Source organism: Diabrotica virgifera, chromosome 6 (assembly GCF_917563875.1).
Source record: "Diabrotica virgifera virgifera chromosome 6, PGI_DIABVI_V3a".
Taxonomy (NCBI): Eukaryota; Metazoa; Arthropoda; class Insecta; order Coleoptera; family Chrysomelidae; genus Diabrotica; species Diabrotica virgifera.
In genome coordinates, this window is record NC_065448.1 from 111,511,680 (window position 1) to 111,531,440 (window position 19,761).

General features: G+C 29.2%; 1 protein-coding gene across 3 annotated transcripts in view; it reads right to left on the bottom strand.

Annotated features, from left to right (window-relative positions):
- LOC114331378 (paired box protein Pax-5) overlaps window positions 1-19,165 on the bottom strand; it is a 513,967-nt gene extending 494,802 nt beyond the window's left edge. For all 3 annotated transcript variants that reach the window (XM_050652775.1, XM_028280947.2, XM_050652776.1), the window contains exon 1: window positions 18,755-19,165. The gene's annotated coding sequence lies outside the window, so the exon portion shown is untranslated. The remainder of the gene's footprint in view (window positions 1-18,754) is intronic.
- Window positions 19,166-19,761: the final 596 nt, after the last annotated feature.

Genomic DNA, 19,761 nt, shown 5'->3' on the forward strand with positions numbered 1-19,761 from the left:
TCAGACTAACGAAACGCAGCTGTAAATTTGTCGGAGAAGGGATCCACAATCTTTATTAATTAAATATAAGTACTTTAAATTGAAAATGAAGAGTTTTGTAATAAGAAAACTACCGGGTTAGAATGATATCTTGCGGGTGTCGGACTTTACGATTTTGTTATTACAAAACACTTAATTTTCAATTTAAAGTACTTATATTTAATTAATAGAGATTGTCGATCTCTTGTCCACCAAATTTACAGCCGCGTTTCGTTAGTCCGACAATGTAGCCCGACGCGGGACGCGGAAACGCGTCCAACCTGCACTCTGAAATTTTTCAGAAAGTGGTAGACTCGCTCAAATGAAGCAGTTAAGACCATTAAGACTTTTGTAATCATCTTCCAAAAAGGACGATGTACTGAGGATTATTATTTTTTTTATTGGACCTATAAAAATGTATCAATTCTTTCTTTTGGTACAGTCGATTTTTTCAACTGCTGATCAGTGCTTTCAAAGAGGTATAGAAAAATTTGCAAAGTATTTAAATTTAGCATTAAGAGTTATATGGAAGAATTCTCAAACTTGATGTTTTCACTAAGAGTTTTGAGAAATGATGTTTTCAAAACATTTACTCACAAATATGGGTTTCTGTTGTGACTGAGCGTTGAACTCTCCGATATGATGCAAGCGAGCATCGCAGGGCGATCATAGTTACTCCCTCTAATCTAAATTTTTTTCGATGCAGAAATATCTTTATGTTAGTTACTTCGAGTTTCGAGTTACTTTTAACTGGTAAAATTATGCTATAGTAATCTCTCGGTCATAAAGATAGACTATAATAAGTTTAATTGTATTTAGAAATAGGAAATAGTCGTTTATTAAATCCGAACGACCGCGCACCTTCGAGTGAGTAACAATCTGACAAAGATAGGAATTTTGTTATTTTTTGTTATAAGACGCCACCTCTGTCCGGATTCAAAACCACGTCCTCTGCGTTTTTACGCTTAGTTCTTGCTCTTACTACTGAGCCATCGGGTGTGCTAGTATTTTGTAATAAATACATGTTTACAGTTTTACATAACATTCACATGTTATATTATGACTTCACATATTCACATGTTATATGACTTGTTTATTTATTTTTATTGAACTACGGATATATATCAAGATCTTATATTAAAAATCATATTATTTGTGATAATCTACACTACTATAATTAATAAATTGTAATTTGTTGCTCACGTTCCGTTATAATCCATTTAGTTAGACTTCTATGATCTAACAGTGTACGTACTATTGAAAGTATAACAAGAAAACACCAATTTGTGAGAGTATGCGCGATCATTAACTGCAAATTACATGTTTACCGAATATGTATATTATAGGTATACCTAGCGTTGATGATCTAAAATTGAAATTATACTTCAAATTTTAATTGTATACAGTTAGTTTAATGTGTATATAAAGAATGCTTGGTATTTCAAAACAAACACATTTTTGTAAAGCTTCATATTAAAAAATATTTGTAGCAGATTAATGGACGTATTTTTTATTAATTTATATATTTTTTTCAGGACAGAGAAATTTCGACCACTTTGTTAGTGACCAGAGTACGTTAGGTAAAACACTATTTTGTATAATGAAGTTAATTTTTTAAAGCTTGTCTCTAATGCTCTTACATAACATAAAACTCATCTAGAAGTTTTAATATTGTAATCTAGCTAACCTGACTTTGTTTTGTTTTCATTCTCATTTCAATTGCAGATTAAGTCAAGATTTTTATATTTTTGTTTAGTATTAAGTAAGTTGTCTATAATATATGTAAATATTTTTTATCGCCAACCGTCACTAAAGTCATTCATTATTGTACTCATTTGCCCTCATTTGCGGCAGTAAAGTAACACTTTATTGTACTGAAAGAAGAATTTTACTTTACCTGCCGCGATAAATCAAATTAACTGAGATTGAATCTAAGCGGTCGATGGCAGTAATCGATTATTTATTTGTAGGGGAGTGCAATTAGAACGAGAAGATACAATGTTTCGGAAAAAATCAAACAAGGTTATATTTTTCTAAAACTTTTTTTGTTAGTTTATAAATATGTTAAAGTAAAAAGTTCTACTCACAAATTTCGCCGCTAATTGTTTATTAATTGTTTAAACAATAACAATTGTTTTGTATAAATAATGTTAAGAATATGGGTGAATTCAACATTTTATTTTGATAAAAAATGTTTTTATTTTAGTTTTGATTATGCTGAACCCGAATCTGACATTACAATTTGCAAATTCAAAATGGCAGATTCAAAATGGCGGATTTTTTCCTAAAATTCCTTAATAGTCCAGAAAGCCACTGCGCATCCGCTAGGAAAAATATTCTAATTCGGATTTTTTGCACAATCTTACTCAAAAAGGACTCCTTTTAACAAATTTGCATGTTGCCAGGACCAAAAGGTGGTCAAAAATTTTTTAAACGTTTTTTTTTGTTTTTTTCCTAAAATTATTTTTTTTGCATGGAGAAAAGTTTTTTTGGTTTTTTGGATCATTCCAAACAGAAAAGGTCTTTAGTGACTTTTCTCTAAAAATGATAGTTTTTGACATATAAGCGATTAAAAATTGAAAAATTGCGAAATCAGACATTTTTAACCTTCAAAAACTATGTGAAAAACTGAAAATTTAAATGTTGCCAAAGTAAGTGGATACTCTTTAAACATCGATTGATGAAATCCCAAAGAGTTTTTTGCAATATAATATTCAAAACTCCTTTGTTTTTTAATTGCTAATCAAGCGTGCGCGACACTATTTTCCATCGACAGTATGGTGCAAATGAAAGGAATAAATTCGTTATTTCGTAAACCGGCGACTTTAAGGAAAAATCCCGAAACAGGTCGATTTTTATTTTTAAGTTATGATATTGTGGCATATATGGTACACTAATGACGTCATCCATCTGGGCGTGATGACGTAATCAATGATTTTTTTAAATAAGAATAGGGGTCGTGTGCTAGCTCATTTGAAACGGTCTTCAATTTTCTATTCAGTAATATAAACATTTATATAATTATTTATACAGGGTGTCCTTCTATTTCTTTTTTTGTCAAATAATTTAATTTAATAAAAATTTTTTGGATACCCTGTATAAATAATTATATAAATGCTTACATTACTGAATAGAGAATTGAAGAACCTTTCAAATGAGCTACCACACCACCCCTATTCTCATTTAAAAAAATCATCGATTACGTCATCACGCCCAGACGGATGACGTCACTAGTATACCATATATGCCACAATATCATAACTTAAAAATAAAAATCGACCTGCTTCGGGTTTTTTTCTTAAAGTCGCCGGTTTACGAAATAACGAATTTACTCCTTTCATTTGCACCATACTGTATACACATGCAACGGTGTCGCGCACGCGTGATTAGAAATTAAAAAACAAGGAGTTTTGAATAGTGTATTGCAAAAAACTCTTCGGGATTTCATCAATCGATGTTTAAAGAGCAGCTAACTACTTTGACAACATTTAAATTTTCAGTTTTTCACATAGTTTTTGAGGGTTAAATATGGCCGATTTCGAAATTTTTCAATTTTTAATCGCTTATATGTCAAAAACTATCATTTTTAGAGAAAAGTCACTAAAGACCTTTTCTGTTTGAAATGATCCAAAAAACCTAAAAAAACTTTCTTCCAAGCAAAAAAATAATTTTAGGAAAAAAAACAAAAAAAAAAACGTTTAAAAAATTTTTGACCACCTTTTGGTCCTGGCAACATGCAAATTTGTTAAAAGGAGTCCTTTTTGAGTAAGATTGTGTAAAAAATCAGAATTAGAATATTTTTCCCAGCGGATGCGCAGTGGCTTTCTGGACTATTAAAAGCAGTTGTAAAATCCGAATTTTTTTATAAAACGTGTTTGTTTACATATATGTGGATATTTTTGAGAGGTTGCTGAACCTGAATCAAATTTTGATAATTTAAATTATAAAATGGCAGATCCAAAATGGCGGATAACTTAAAAAATAGTTGTAAAATCATAATTTCTTTACAAAAAGTATTTATTTCTACATATATTTATTTTTGAGAGCTTTCATAAACCTAACTTAAATGTTAACATTATAAACTATAAAATGGCGGATCCAAAATGCGGATTTCCTAAAAAGAACATAAAAAGAACATTTTTCTAAAACATTTATTGTCTTTGTTTTTAACAGGTTGTTGAATCTGAATTAAAGATTAAAAATTTTAATTTCAAAATGGCGGATCCAAAATGGCGGATATTTAAATGAAAAACAAGTAGAATCCAATCAAACCAATATGGAATTTCATTCTTAAAAAAAAAGATAAACAAATAATTTTCACAAAAATATTAAAAATTAAAATGTATTAGAAAGAAAGAACCAATTATTCAAAATCTGTCTCTTCAATATTCAAAAAATTGTTGCAATGGAATCATAAATAAAAAGTTATTCTTAGTAAAAAGCTCTGCATATTCTAAAACTTTAAATGCAATCATAAAATATCAATTTTTATCAATTTTGTACAAGATATGTCAATAAATAAAAATTTCAGTTAGGAGTAAAATACCTATATTTTTCATAATACTGAAAATTGTTATTATGGAAAGTTGTTCAGAATTAAAAACGATGTGTCAATATGCAATTACAGTTTTATGCAATTTTTTACATAATACCTCGTAAAATATTGATAAAATATAATATTTTATATTTGCATATTAAGTGTTAGACCATGCACAGCTATTTATGACGAATAACTTTCTTCATAAAATTAATAATAAATCAGTTATCATAAATAATAAGTGAAAATTTAATGATGTTTGGTATAATTAATTTGAAACAATATTAAAAAAAAAACAAATTTTCGATTAGAAGGATATAATTACATATTGGAACATAGTTTTTAATTCCAAACAACTTTCCTTTATAAAAATTTTAGATATTGTGAAATATAAAGGTACTTTACTCCTGAGTGAAATTTATATTTTTTGACATACCTCGTACAAAATTAACAAAATTTGATATTTGATGGTTGCATATTATGTTATATACGATGCAGAGTATTTTATAAGGAATAACTTTTTTTCGTAAAACTGATATTAAAAAAGTTATCAGTAGGTTCCAAGTTACGCAGACATACTGTATAAGAGCTAAAAAAAAATTTTTTGTTGAACATTTATTATTTTTTAAGGTTATTATTAAATTAATTTTAGGTAAGTTTTACAGAAAAAAGTTTTGATCACTCTGTATATACATTTTTTCAGCTGGTAATTTTCGGTTTTTGTATTACATTTTTTTATCTTTCTTAGTTTTCTCAAAAAGAAATTGTTTATTTCATTTTTAATCTAAAATAATTCAGTGTTTTTTAAAGACTACATCCTAGGCTTTAAAAAAATATTAAAAAATTGTATTAGATTTATTCAAACTTGAGTAATACCGTCTTAAAGTGGTGGGAATTCTGTAGAACTACGAAGTTTTCAAAAATTACATTTTTTGAGACAGCGTATTATTTGAATTAAATTTTTGAGATTTTTTTTAAATGAAACATCGTTTAGTAAGATGATTGAGAGGTAAGTTGTGCAAATTTGAGAGCTTTGTAAGTAAAATTGTATTAGTTACACATTTTTAAATCATTTTTAAACAGAATTCATGTAAGTCTCACTTTCCGCCCACACCGTACTTATGTCCATACATTTTATTTCTTTTTGTTACAACCATAAGATAGATTATTTTATCTTCTTTCATGTCCAATTTGTAAAATTTCTTTTGATCCATTAGTTAAAGAATTACATTAAAAAAACTCAACCATGCACTTCTTCCAACGCTAGTTTACATTGCGCCAATGTGTGTGAGAAGGGTGACTTTAGCGTTATAAATAAAAAATTACAGAAGCTAGAGATTTAATTTTAGAAAAATCTTCATATAAGGTTTTTCCTGTAAAATTTTCTAAATTTTTCAATAGTCAAGTCAGTTTTTTTCTAAAAATTATATTTTCGGAGTTACTTAAAAAAACATCTAACTTCGCTGTTCATTTGTTTAATAAAAAATGAAGCACCCACTTCTCGAGTAGAACTTTTTGATATGTTGTTTTTTAAACATTTCTTAATGAAATTACAAAAAGTTTTATCTTGTTTGATTTTTTCCGAAGTGAAAATCTAAATGCACTCCCCTATTGAGTGAATTTAAAATTTATTTACTATAATTAATTATTAAAAATATTGTACAAAATTTACGTTATTATTAATTAAATTTATTCCAGAAAGTGAATTTCTATATATTGTGCAATTATATTCATAAAACATAAATCTAAATTTTACAGATTTGGTAATTTAGGTACTTATTTAATATTGATTACTTGAACAACTATCGATTAGGTAAACATCGAAATCGGCCATCATGCGCATTCTGTCATCGTCATTACTGTCATACGAAATTTTTATTTCGTCTAAAATTAATGAAATTCTTAAATGTTTTAGGTTATGTATTAATGAAAATAATATATTATGAAATGGTGTTTTTGTTAATAATGTATTTATTTAGATTTTCTACTATCCCTCAAAGGAAAAGCAACTACGTTGCCGAAGGCTACACTTCATAAACACTTCATCAGCGTAACTATTAACGGTATTTTTAATTTTTGGTATTTTATTTTAAGTGTTAAAATTGGTTTAATATTTAAATAAATATACGATTAAACTGTTTAAAATATATTTATTTCGATGAAATTATAATAATAGAAGTATAACGTCTTACGTGCGTACCAAGTACACACACTCTTTTTCATTAGGATGTAATTAGGTAAGTGTTAATGTTTTTTATGATTGGCGATCAAATTTTGTATGCACCACGTCAGTAAAGACTCTTTATCGAACTCGTCTCTTATTCGCCTCGCTCGCTAACGCTCGCTCTGCTTATAATATCAGACTCGTTCGATAAAGAGTAACTTTACTGACTTGGTACATAAATACCTATTATTTTAATTAAGGTGTCTCGACTAAACGTGTTATTAACACAACCACAACAAGTTTGTGAGGCATGTAAAATTATAATTTTAGAATATGTGCTTTATGTTTCTATTTTGACTTTGTATTTGTATCTTTACTTATATTATCTTCAATTTAGATGTATTGAGTATCACTACTATCTATATTAATATAACTGTCACTTTTAATAATATTAATTATTATTGGAAAGCATATTAAACTTTCACAGCTGAAATAAAGAGTAATACTTAAAAATTGTATAAGCAGTACAAGTAAGAATGACTAAAAATAAAATATCCTGAGACCTGACCGAACATCCGAAAATTCTAAGGGTTGGAAAAAAGGAAATCCTTCAATAAACTCACACCTATGATTGAACAAGTTTTCAAACTTTTACTAGTTTTTTTCTTTTCTTATTGGCTTTGGATTGCTTGATCCATTCAGCCACGATAGATAATAAATTACTGTTTGCTACAATATCCCAAATATAGTAACATTATTTAGATACATGTACGCACATGTAATACTAAATAGGTACTAATACTAAATACTAATAAATTATATAAGATTTTTTTCACAACGCTAAGGTTTCAACCCGTTTCAACACGTCGGAGGTTTAGAGCTTCTATGTGTTTTTATTTGTTTAAATTTATTATACTTTTTTTAATTTGATTAGTTTTTTAATTTTTTGTTTTTTTTTGTTGTTTTTTGTTTTTTTTTCGTTTCTTTTTCTTGTTTTTTAAATTTTTTTGTATACATATTTTAAATGCGTTTTTTAATTTTTTCAAAATAAATTTTTATACAATTTATTCTTATTACCTCCCTGCAAAATTTACTTAATAAAATTTTACAGGGAGGCAATATTACATAAAGAAAAACATAAAAAAACAATAATTGCTAAACATATTCAAGCAGACCAATTCGGTACAAGTTAAAATTTGCTATTAGTACTTTTTAAAAATTCCCAGATGATTTGTTTAATCATAGAGTTTTGACGAGACAAATATAAAAGAGAAGCATTATTTTGTGGGAAAGGTATTTGTACTCGAACCAGATTGTGCAACAGATACTTACTAGTTTTTTTATTAATTTGATGGCTTTGGTAGGGACTAATTAGCCAGACAATTAAATTACTTACTAGTTACTACAAACAATAATTGTGAGGTAAAATAAGACTAAATATTATTCCAATAAAGCAACCAAGTAAAAAAGATGGCTATGTTTATTACATTTGTTAAAAAGATGGAGTAATGGGACTAGTACTTGATAATCCTCACGCTAAATTAGTAGCGCTTGGATAAGTATATTTGATTATACTTTATTAATTCAAACTGTATTAACATTAACACGCTTTTGTGCCTATCAGACGCATTAGTTCGGCAAAAATATTTATACCTTCTTAAAACTCAAGCTTCGCTAACTACTCTGAAATCTATAATTTTTAAGTTCGTCCACATTTTGGAATTGCAAAGAGGACCTTGCAAATAAAACCAATCTGCGATATACCAACAATCTGAATAATGGAAAATATGCAAAAATCGGAATGGAACTCAATATACCTTACCGAGAAAATATTTAAGATAAAATACAACCAAACAGGTAATTACAACCTTCTAATGGCTACGCAGAAAGATTCTAAGGGTTTCAAAAAGTAAACTAAAATGAGCGAAGTGGATCGAAAAGCAGGCATATTTTACCGAAAAGCAGACAAAGGGGTGTATGTAGAATACTTTGCAGTTTTTTATTTATCAACCCGTGCTTTATTTCTGTCTATACTACTGGTAGTAAAAAGTTATCATTATTATTCATAGTAATAATAATTATTTCATTATGACTCTAAATAATATTCGAAACTAAAAACTTAACATTTTTATATAATTTTCATGTTCTACTATGTCACTAAATAAATTCCTAGACCCAAATTAGTGGCCTTGGTAAATAATTCATACTAAAAACAGTCAAATTTAAATAAAAAATTTAAATTTCTTATTTCATTATCTTCGAAAATCATAACTTAGTGTTTTACCTCGCGTTTTTCGACTTTTAAAGATTTTTTGCAAAACTAACATTGTCGGTGTTTTATTTTGTTCTAATGTCTAATGTTGATAATGACGACGAACTGTTGCAAAAAGTATGCAAAAAACACGTTATTAAATAAACATATTCCGTGATAAAAATTTTATAATGAAACATCCGGTATTTGAAATATTATTTGTCGATGTATTTTAAAAATAAAATTGGTTGTTATTTTCTTAACGTTTAACCAGGTAAGCAGCAGATTTATAGATTATAATATAAAAATGTTAGTTTTATGACATGGCTATTTGAACATCTTGTTTCAAATACAATATTTACTTATTATTTGTATCTACAGTCGGAAAAATGAAAGAATACCCATGAACGAACATATAAAACACGCTGTATTTTCCTGTCACCGTGTCACAAAGAAAATTGTACAGTGCAAGTGCATGTAACTATAATCATTACATGTACTTGCGTTGGTCAATTTTTTGTGTGACACGGTGAGAGGAAAGTACAGCGTGTTTTATATGTTTGTTCATGGGTATTCTTTCATTTTTCCTACTTGTAGCTACAGTCGAACCCGCTTATTGGAATAGCCTTTGTGCAAGGCAAAAATATTCTTATAACCGGGATATTCTAATAACCGATCATTGGTGGCTAATCGAAATAAGTGTTACCGAATATACGTAGGTATAGTAGGTAATAATATTATTTACATACTATGCCAATGTGTAGTTTTACATACTATGCCAATATGTAGTTTTATTACATACTATGCCAATATGTATATCATATATGTAGGTACCTACATAATCAGCGACATTCGTGAAAGAACAAAGATTACTGATGTCGCAGAACGTATAGCAAGGCTCAAGTGGCAATGGGTCGGACATGTTGCCCGAGATAATCCCGAAAAATGGACACAGAGACTAACAAACTGGAGACCAAGAGAGAACAGGCGAGGAGTAGGCAGACCGCAGAAGAGGTGGGCAGATCATATCAAACAAGTCGCGGGCAAGCAGTGGATGAGAATTGCCAAGAGTAGAAATCGATGGAAGCAAATGGAAGAGGCCTATGTCCAGCAGTGGACGAACACAGGCTGAAGAAGAACAAGAAGACATAATCAGTGTATGTAAATGGTTTTAGGTATTTTTACGTCAATAATACAGTAGTGTAACTAGTACTTATCTATGTATGTGTTAAATACCAAATTACATTACATGTACTTATGTGAATGAATACATTAGGTAATTAATATGAAATGTATGCAATATGTGGATATGTAAATATTTTCTTATTAAAATGCATATATAACAAAATTACTTTTTTTTTCTTGAGAAATTATTGGTAATTATAGCTTTTTCGTTGTTAATCCGTGTGGTCATCCTTAATCCTTAATCCATTGGTTGAATAGAAGTTTTATTGGCGTCAAGAAATGGATTGTTACATTCTTGTTCTTTTCCCTTCTTTTCGAATTTAACAAAGCCATAATTCACATCTTGTAAACAAGTAGGTACTCTCTGAGTGAATTCTAAATAAACTGCTTCTAATAATTTTATAACAGGCAACAGTGCCTTTGTGTAGACAAATAAAAATTATTTTTCGTACTTCCGGGCCTAAAGTGACAACTTCACTCCCTTGTGACAGGTACTAAAGTGTCACATTTAATCCCTCCGGGATTAAATATTGACGAAACTCCCGGAACGATTAAATCACAAACAAACGAATTTAAGGGATATTTTATTGAAAAATATAATTAATTAGAATGGTAATTAACGTTAATATTCAAATTAATATTGTGACAGTTCGTCATATTGACCAGTCTTTCCTGGGTTAATGCAGCAGGTAACTGACGAGTAACAGATAGGTCCTTTTCATACTGAACTGGTGTTTGTTTCGAAGATCCTGCGGAAACAGGAAGCGAGAATGAGGACTGTGGCATAACTATAGTGGACGAATCGGCGACTTGACCAAATATTTTATCTGAAATTTTTTGTTTATTTTTAATAGACGATTCAATATATCCCTCGGCCACGTTGGAGGATTTCCATCCTCCATGTCTCTTCAGCACGTCTATTGTTGCTCCCGAATCAGCTAACAAAGACGCAGATGTGCGTCTAAAACAATGTCCCGTATAAGACGTCGCATTTTCTAATTTCAAGAAAGCTGCTATTTGCCGTGGAATTGTACCAAACATGTTTTTTCCTACTACTCGCGTAGTACATTCTTTGTTGATGTATTGAACAAAAAATTTTGAATGAGTTGTCCCTGTCTTTCGCAATGCCACATATTTCCGAAATATCGCCACAAAACTGATGGCACTGTTTTCTGAATTTTTGATCACAAAATTTCGGTCAATTTTATTTTTGGTGTTTCTAATCGCAATTAGGAAGGAATCGCCCAAATCTCTCACATCGTCGATTTCTAAATCAACCAACTCTTTTCCACGACAAGCTCCCGCAACGCCCAAAATAAGTGCAACCTACAAAAAAATTGATTTCTTAAAATTTCTGAATATAAACAAATTTCCAAATTTACCTTAAGCATTAAATATTTATCATCCGGAGCCTCCCGTAAGAACTGATCTACCTGCTCAGACGTGAGAATTCTTGACTTCTTTGGCTTAAATCCCTCATTTCTTCTCTTCAAAAAAGCTAATAATTTTGGAAATTTACTTATATCAATATCTTCTCTAATGTTAATAACCGATTTCAGCATTGAGTAATGTGCCCAGAGAGTTGAGGCACAAACCGCTTTTGATTTATCATCGAAGTAGACTAACAGCGCATTTTCAGTAGGTTGTCTCACATTTTTTAAGCGGCACCACTTTTTAAAAGCATCGTACTGCTGCTCGTATAGTTTTCTAGATTTCGGTGGTAACAATTCTTCACCTACTTCGGCTGCTCTTTTATCAATATCAGATACACCTTCTTCACTCATGATACCAATAATTATCAATAACAATGTTTCTTTACAATGACACTAGTAATGACAATGTTTCTAAATTATAACTGTCACAACGCAATGTTACTATGGTAACTTATTTTAAAGACAGTTTATTAAATGAGTTGAAGAGAGAAAAAACTGATTGAAATTATTGAAATAATTAATAAAATCATACCGGAAGTACGAAAAGTATCGTATATACCTTGCGACTGAAGTACATTTAATCCTTCAGGTAAATTATGGCCCTCCCTGCGGTCGGGCCATAAACTTTACCTTCAGGATTAAATGTACTACTTCAGTCCCGCGGTATATAATGTACTATTATGACCCATGCATTTGTCGGCCCATGCTAAAGATCGAATTGGTATTCGTAACAAAGTAATAAATATTTAGTACCCTAATAATATCTAATCCAGCACCACAGGCCGTTGACGACAAACCATAATACCAAACATAATGTAAATTTTTAGTAAATTGTAAAAAAAAATTCTTTGACCTGCAAAATATGCTAATAAGCGATATTATCTAGTTAGATCCTATTCCAATAAACAGATAAATTTATTAAGGAGTAAATGGAAATGTTTCGGGAACTTGAATTTATATTCCATAAACCGGGATATTCCTATAACATGGATTCTAATAAGCGGGTTCGACTGTATATGTTAGAGTAATATAAATAAAAATGTAGGTATACGACAATAAAGTGAATACGAGTATATAATAACAGACAACGAACAAGTAGTTTAATTTGTAATTGGACTCAATAAACTATGAGTAGGAAACAATCACAGACCAATAAGAGCTAGAGTAACGATATAAGTACTTTTAACGTAATTTTTCAAACGGTAGAAGAGGACGAAGGTTTAAAGATAAAGACAAGTACCTCATCTTCTTCTTCATGTGCCGTGCTCGATTATCGAGCGTTGGCTATCAAATTGGCTATAGTAATTTTGTTGACGGCAGCTTGGAAAAGGGATGCAGAGGATCTGTTAAACCATTCTCTTAGATTTTTAAGCCATGACGTTCTTAGAGAATCTGAGAGCCAAGAAACTCATACACAATAAAATAGAAATACAAGCTGAGAATACAAGACGCAAGGCAACAACAGATAAAACAAAACATTTTCAATATAACTAGAATTTATAACGAATATGAAGACTATGGCAGCTAAAGATGGTAAGACGATTTCTTGACTCGAGTAACCACTTCCACAAATCAGGGATCTGAAGTACTTATACCAATGAAAATGTCAGGAGTAAGAGTAGTTTTAAAGGAAATAAAGAACCATCTTTCGCTTGACCTTAAGCGAACTGTTTATTAACCTTCTGTTTACTAACCTTTATTAACCTTCCGATGACCAACCTTTTTTTGTTACACGGATGACCAAGGGGGGGAAAATGACCCCAGGTCAAAATGTCAAAAATGACAATTAACAAAAAAATGTAGTTTTTTTTATTTTTTTTTAGGCATGGACTTTATGTCATTGAGCCAGTCACAACCTGAGTATTAGTGTCATGTGTAGTGTGTATGTTGACAATGTTGAGTAAGTGTCTTGTTACTTTACAAAGTCGACGTCATTAGCGTAAAACTACTTGAAATTACACATAATAGACGGTATTTTACTAAAAATCAACTTCAGAATATATTTTTTATTAGTAAAATATAGGGAATTTTTTTTATTTCAAAATATGAGGATATCTAGAATGATATTAAAGTCAAATAAAAAAATAATGAGTTAAAAATTGAAAATACTTTTGAATTTATTAAAGAAAAACATAGGTACGCTGGGGCCACAATTTCCCCCGCTTGGTCATCCGAAGGTTAAATACCTAAACGATGGTAAAATTTCAACAGACTGGAACAATGCAGCAATAGTCTAGTTACAGTACTCAATTAAAAAATTATAGATCCACTACTCTCTTGAAACATAATATGTTTCTAAATATTATGTACAAACCCTTAAACTAAGAAGACACTAACTTCGAATAAACGAAGGACAAGAAGGCTTCTGAGTAGCACATAGCACAAATAACCATTTCATTTCCTAAAAAAAATAAATAAAGAATTCAAATGCAATATTCCACTCCTTGCATTTATCGATTACGAGAGGGTTTTTGTTGGTGAAGAGTTGAAAACAGTACTGGAAGCAATAAAACATGGCCCAATAGATTACAAGTACACGCTTAATAAAAACGAAACAGTTATAACAACGTAACATTAAATATACGACTACACGAAAATATAAAAAAAATTAACTTCAGTCGAGGAGTAAGAAAAAGAGATAATATTATACCAACATTTTTAAGGCAGCCCCAGAGTCAACATTTAAGAACACACATTGGCAATATATGGTCATCGAAATATGTGGAGAGAGATTAAATTATTAGTAGAAGGATAAACTTTGAGAAAAGTAAACTTATGACAAATCTCGTAATGAGCGAAAATATAACTATTGGCAAGAATACCATACAGCGAACATGCCACTTACAGATAACTGAGACACGAGAGACAATCAAACACATGAAATACAAAAACGAATAGGTCTGACATGTGTAGAATTTGGCAAATTAAGCTATATTCTAAAAAGTTCAATTCTAATATATCTCAAGCAAAAGATTTGTACCGAGTATGTTTTGGCCATGCAAACTTATGGTACAGAGACTTTAACGTTAACGAAAAGATCAGCAAATAAACTCAAAGTTATACAACGTACAACGCTGGGCTTCATCTTTTGAGATCACACAACAAACCAACAAATCAGGCAAAGATCAGGCATTCACGAAGTTATCGAAAGAATCACGGTGTCAAAGTAAAACTGGATAGTGTACTTAGCGAGATGACAAAATCGACGATGGACAACGACATTTATTTTTTTAAAATTTTTATTTAGTCTTTGTTTTTTTGTCAGCTTAAAAATTATATCTAATATTTTTACTTCATTGGCTGCTCACGATATCCACAAATGAGGACATCTTGTAGTGACCAAACTGTGCATTTTAAACATGTAAAACTAATATCAAAAATTCGCAAAAAATTATCATTTCATGATTTGTTGCAAATTTCAGATTTTTAGCTTAAAGAAATTTAATTTGTGAACGAAAGGGTTAAATAATAATATAATGAAAACTACTTAATACATAGTAACTTAGCAGCTGCCTTTACGAATAATAAGTTAAAAATTAGTCATGTAAACTTAAGGTTAATTAATTCATAAAGAGCTTCTTGTTTTTATACCCTTGCACTATTATATTATGTTTTGTTATTAAGAAAATTACTGACAAATTCATTAAAAAGTTAATATTAAAGCCATAATATATATAGCTTTAAAATAATAAAAATAGATTGGGCAGAAGCAAGAAAGTTTATTATTGTTTTTAACTGTATAATTTAAGCTGTAAAAACAACAAGGAAGTAATAATCAATAAAAATATTGATATAGCTAATTTACATTTACTATTCTAACTTTTGTCTCCATGAAATAGAATTTAATTTTATAATACATGAGTTAAAACTTTATGGCATAGATAATAGTTATTTCGTCAGTTGTTTAATAAGTAGAAAGGAATAATGTTAATTAAATCTTGGAAGGAAATGAATATTTCGCGTAGTAAGTGTTAATGTCTTACTTACTGTTTTGTGTTCAAATAAAATTCTAACCCCACGACCAGGTGTAGAAAAGTTAGTCCTACAATACGAACATTTCTGTCAAGGTAAATACAATACATGTAATAAAATCATTTTCAAGATAATGTATTTTAACAAGAACGAAAAAACAGCTCTCTAAAAGTGTAACCATACAAAAATTATTTGGTAGAATATAGAAGTGTAGAGACGATCATATCATTTTTATGTAAACCATTATGATTATAAAATATAAGATTTCTGTTTGCTTTTTTTTAATTATTTAAAAAAATTAAAATACAAAATATTTGATACAAGATTATCAAATGCATATATTCAAGGTAATGTAAAACTGTTGATAAAAATGGTTTTTTAATTAAAATTGCACAAATTAATCAGATTGCCAATTTAAAAGTTCCCTAAAAAAGCATTGTCATTGTAATTTTGAAATTCTTGAATTTTCAAAATATTGAAAATGTACCATTTTGCACTTGAGCCTATTCCATGCTACGAAAGAACACTTGTAAGATTGGCAATACTTTATCCATGGTAATAGAATAAATGAACCCATTAGTTTTTACTTGAATAACAAATCTTCTAATAGTTACTATTCTTCTAATAGTATTATCAACTTGAGCCTTAAATATTATAGTGGCAGTATGTTTGAGTGACCTTTCTGAGATGTTATTGACCGATAGTTTATAAATATCCATTTTAGTAAAAAATGACATTTCATTTCAACAAAAAAATATGATTTATTATAAATAATTTTCTGAAAAATCGTAGTGTGGAAAAGACAGTTTTTAATATTTTATTGTTCGATAAAATGAATTTTCATGAAGTAACGGTCGAATCCATCAATTATTATAAATTAGTTTTATACACTACAAAAAATTTAACAAAGCAAGAATAAAAAATAGGGTTATGAAATATTTGCAAGTAACCATTTGGGGAATAGACTAGCACAGACATAATATAGAGTGAAAGAACAACACAAGAAAAACAAATAAAATAAAAGCAAAACAATAATATTTATAAATATGTATTAAGGTATATTTGAGGCAAACTTAAAAATAAACGAGAAAAAACAAACTATTTACGCGAAAATTTGTATTTGAGTGAAACCTGACGAACACTGAATATTAGAATATGAACATGAATCTCATATTAAAACTAAATAATTTAATAGATTTTAGAAATGCATACACGGGACAATGATCGAATGAAAGAACAACAGTCAGTAGTAGTATTTATGGAACCAGGACTTACTTATAATAAGAAAAAAAGTAAGTTTCATTTAAATAATTTTTTGTGATTAATAAGTAATAGTAATGGCTTAATTACTAATGTTTATGCCTTTAACAAAAAAAGTAATAGTAATGTTAAAGCGAAGCGTTAAAGCAAAAGTAACCAGAAATTTGTTTTGAATAGTTCCGAAATATTTTATAAAATTAATGTATGTAAATCCATTACATATTGAAAGGATATTCCAATGATACCTATTGTTATTTTTTAACTTTTTTAGTTTAAATTTTTTTGGTTCCTGGACGAGAAGTCAGTATCCCTATATTTCCTGATTATTGTTTTTGGGATTTTTTTGAGGTTTTCTGACTCCAACAGATACACTTTTTGCAACAGCAATTAATATTAGGATTTACACTTTTTTAATGTTGTTCTGGAGCTATTTTCTTGTGGTATTTTTGCAATTAACTAATTTTGATGGGAATTAAGCCACAATTTTACTAAAAAATTATTTTATTAACGTTTAGCCACCCGATTTGGGCGCCAAAACGTTAATAAAATCATTTTTAGTAAAATTGTGGCTTATTTCCCATCAAAACTAGTTAGACACTTTTTTATTTTACTATTACTTATATAATTATATAAGAATATAGTAGAAGCTAAAACTATCAGTTTTTAATTTCACATTGTTAATTTGATATGTAAGTACATTGTATAAGTAATAATCATTGTAACAACATTGTACTGTAACATAGATCAGAAGAAGGAAAATAAATACATAATCTTAAATAGTGCGACATTTTTTATTACACTGTCAAAAGACGAAAAGAGAAATTATGAATAAAGATGAGAAGCTACTGCATAAGAAACAAGACAGTCTAAATTTTGGTATTATTAAAAATAAACGTTTAAAAATTTTTAAAAAATGTAATAGGTACTGGTACACAGGAACAAACTGCAACGTACCTATTTATATAATATGGAAAACATAATATTCTAAGGCAAGAGCAAGAATGTCTATATACTTCAATGTTCAGTTGTTTAATAAGTCTCTACATAAAATGTTTCAAGAAAAATATTTTAGATTCGTTAGATTTTGTAATACCAAATTTATGTTTGAAGCAATAAGTTTTCAGTTTATTAAACTATTTTGAATTTTTTTTTGTAATTCATATTTAAGTGATTTGATGGCTACATTCTAATATTATATTCTTCAAAGTCAATCTTATTTACAACCAATATTTCGATATATTTTAGAGCGACATCTGTGAAAATATTGAGAGATGTTTAATAATTTTTTTGTTTCGTAATATTTAAATAAGTTATTTTAGTCGTCGCCGACCTTACTCATTTCGTATTATTTTATAAAATAAAAATTTAAAATAACAAAATAACTTTTTTGGTTAATCTCGCGACAGAACTTAAGACAAGTAAATAAATAAATTAAGGAATTTAAAATCTTTGAAACTACCGAATCGATTAACTTCTTTTTTAAAGTTATATAGTACCTAAGTGGCGAGATAAATAGAGAAGATAAGGACATGCAAGAAATTAAACAATTATACATGCAAAGTGTTAAAAAAATAACACTTATTAGCTATAAAAGCTCCAAAACGAAAAAAATCTGAAACGAAGTAAACTGTGCCCAAGGAAATATAATATTTTTTTTATATTATCAGAGAAGCTTGTTTCCTTGTCAATTTAAACATTTGCTATACTTTAAAATTACCAATTTACACTCTTTTATTTTTAAGGGCGTTAAGAAATTTGTATGGCGTAATTTTGAAAGATCATTTTCTGTTGATAACTATGGCTTTCTAAACTTAATTTTGGATTAGAATGAATAAGTTTCAGTTATCCTATTAGGCATTAAAAAGCAAAAATATATTCAGATTAAATACAGAAATTTAGAATATATTTTTTTGTTTTTAGTAAAGGGAACTTACCCTTAATTACTCCAAATAAAAATAAAATGTTCACTTTAGTTTTTACCGCACAAGAAACACCAATAATACTTTAAAAATCTATAAAAAATAGTTAGATCTACTAATTCATTGCATTAGCAGCTTAAAAGTAAACGAAGTCACTATTTACTTTAACACTAATTTTTCTTTTCACAAGTTCATCCCAATACACTAATTGTTTTGTGTCCATATATCACAAGCGCCGGCAAACACAAGGCGACGTACACTATAACCTTAGTGATCAATCACACAAGCGACGAATTGCTCAGAGAGACCTCAATGCTGGGCTAGACGACAAACGTTGTTCAGGAAAAGCTCCTGTCAAAATTCTCTCGAAAAAATCACGCGATATGGTTTCGAGAGCAGGATGCTATTCGCTGACTTCTTAGTACGGACTGTGCCGGACGAGTGAGTGCCCGATACACTGTTATGCTTCAAGAACTACGTGCACCTGTTGAGGTAGAAGGGGGAATAATTTAACCCCTCCAACAGGTACTATTGTTATATTTTGATATCATTCGTTGGGGAACAATCGGAAATAGTATTTTACGTTAGATAGTACCGACACTAAAGGGGTGCTTAAAAGCAGTTAACGAACTGAATAATTTTGTCTCTTGTTGTTTAAAATATAGTTACTGTATGAAAGAATTCGTAATACAAATTAAAAAATTTTATGAACATAAAAGATTTAAAAATACAAAAGTGTTATCGACTAAAAAATTAATAAATTATTTGATTTTTCTTAAGAGGTTTTAAAAAACACTTCGTAAAATGATGAGAAGGTTGCAGGTGTGAGCACATTTTCATGTGTGTTAGGGAAATAAGTCCACTACTCACAATGCTGCACTAGGTTTTATTTTATTTATTTCATATTTATATACCTAGTAAAATATTGTAAGTAGTGGACTTATTTCCCTAACATCCACTTCGTAAAATATGTTGTTAAACTGTGAATGAATTATGAGATCTGTCGAGAAATTTACTGCTGG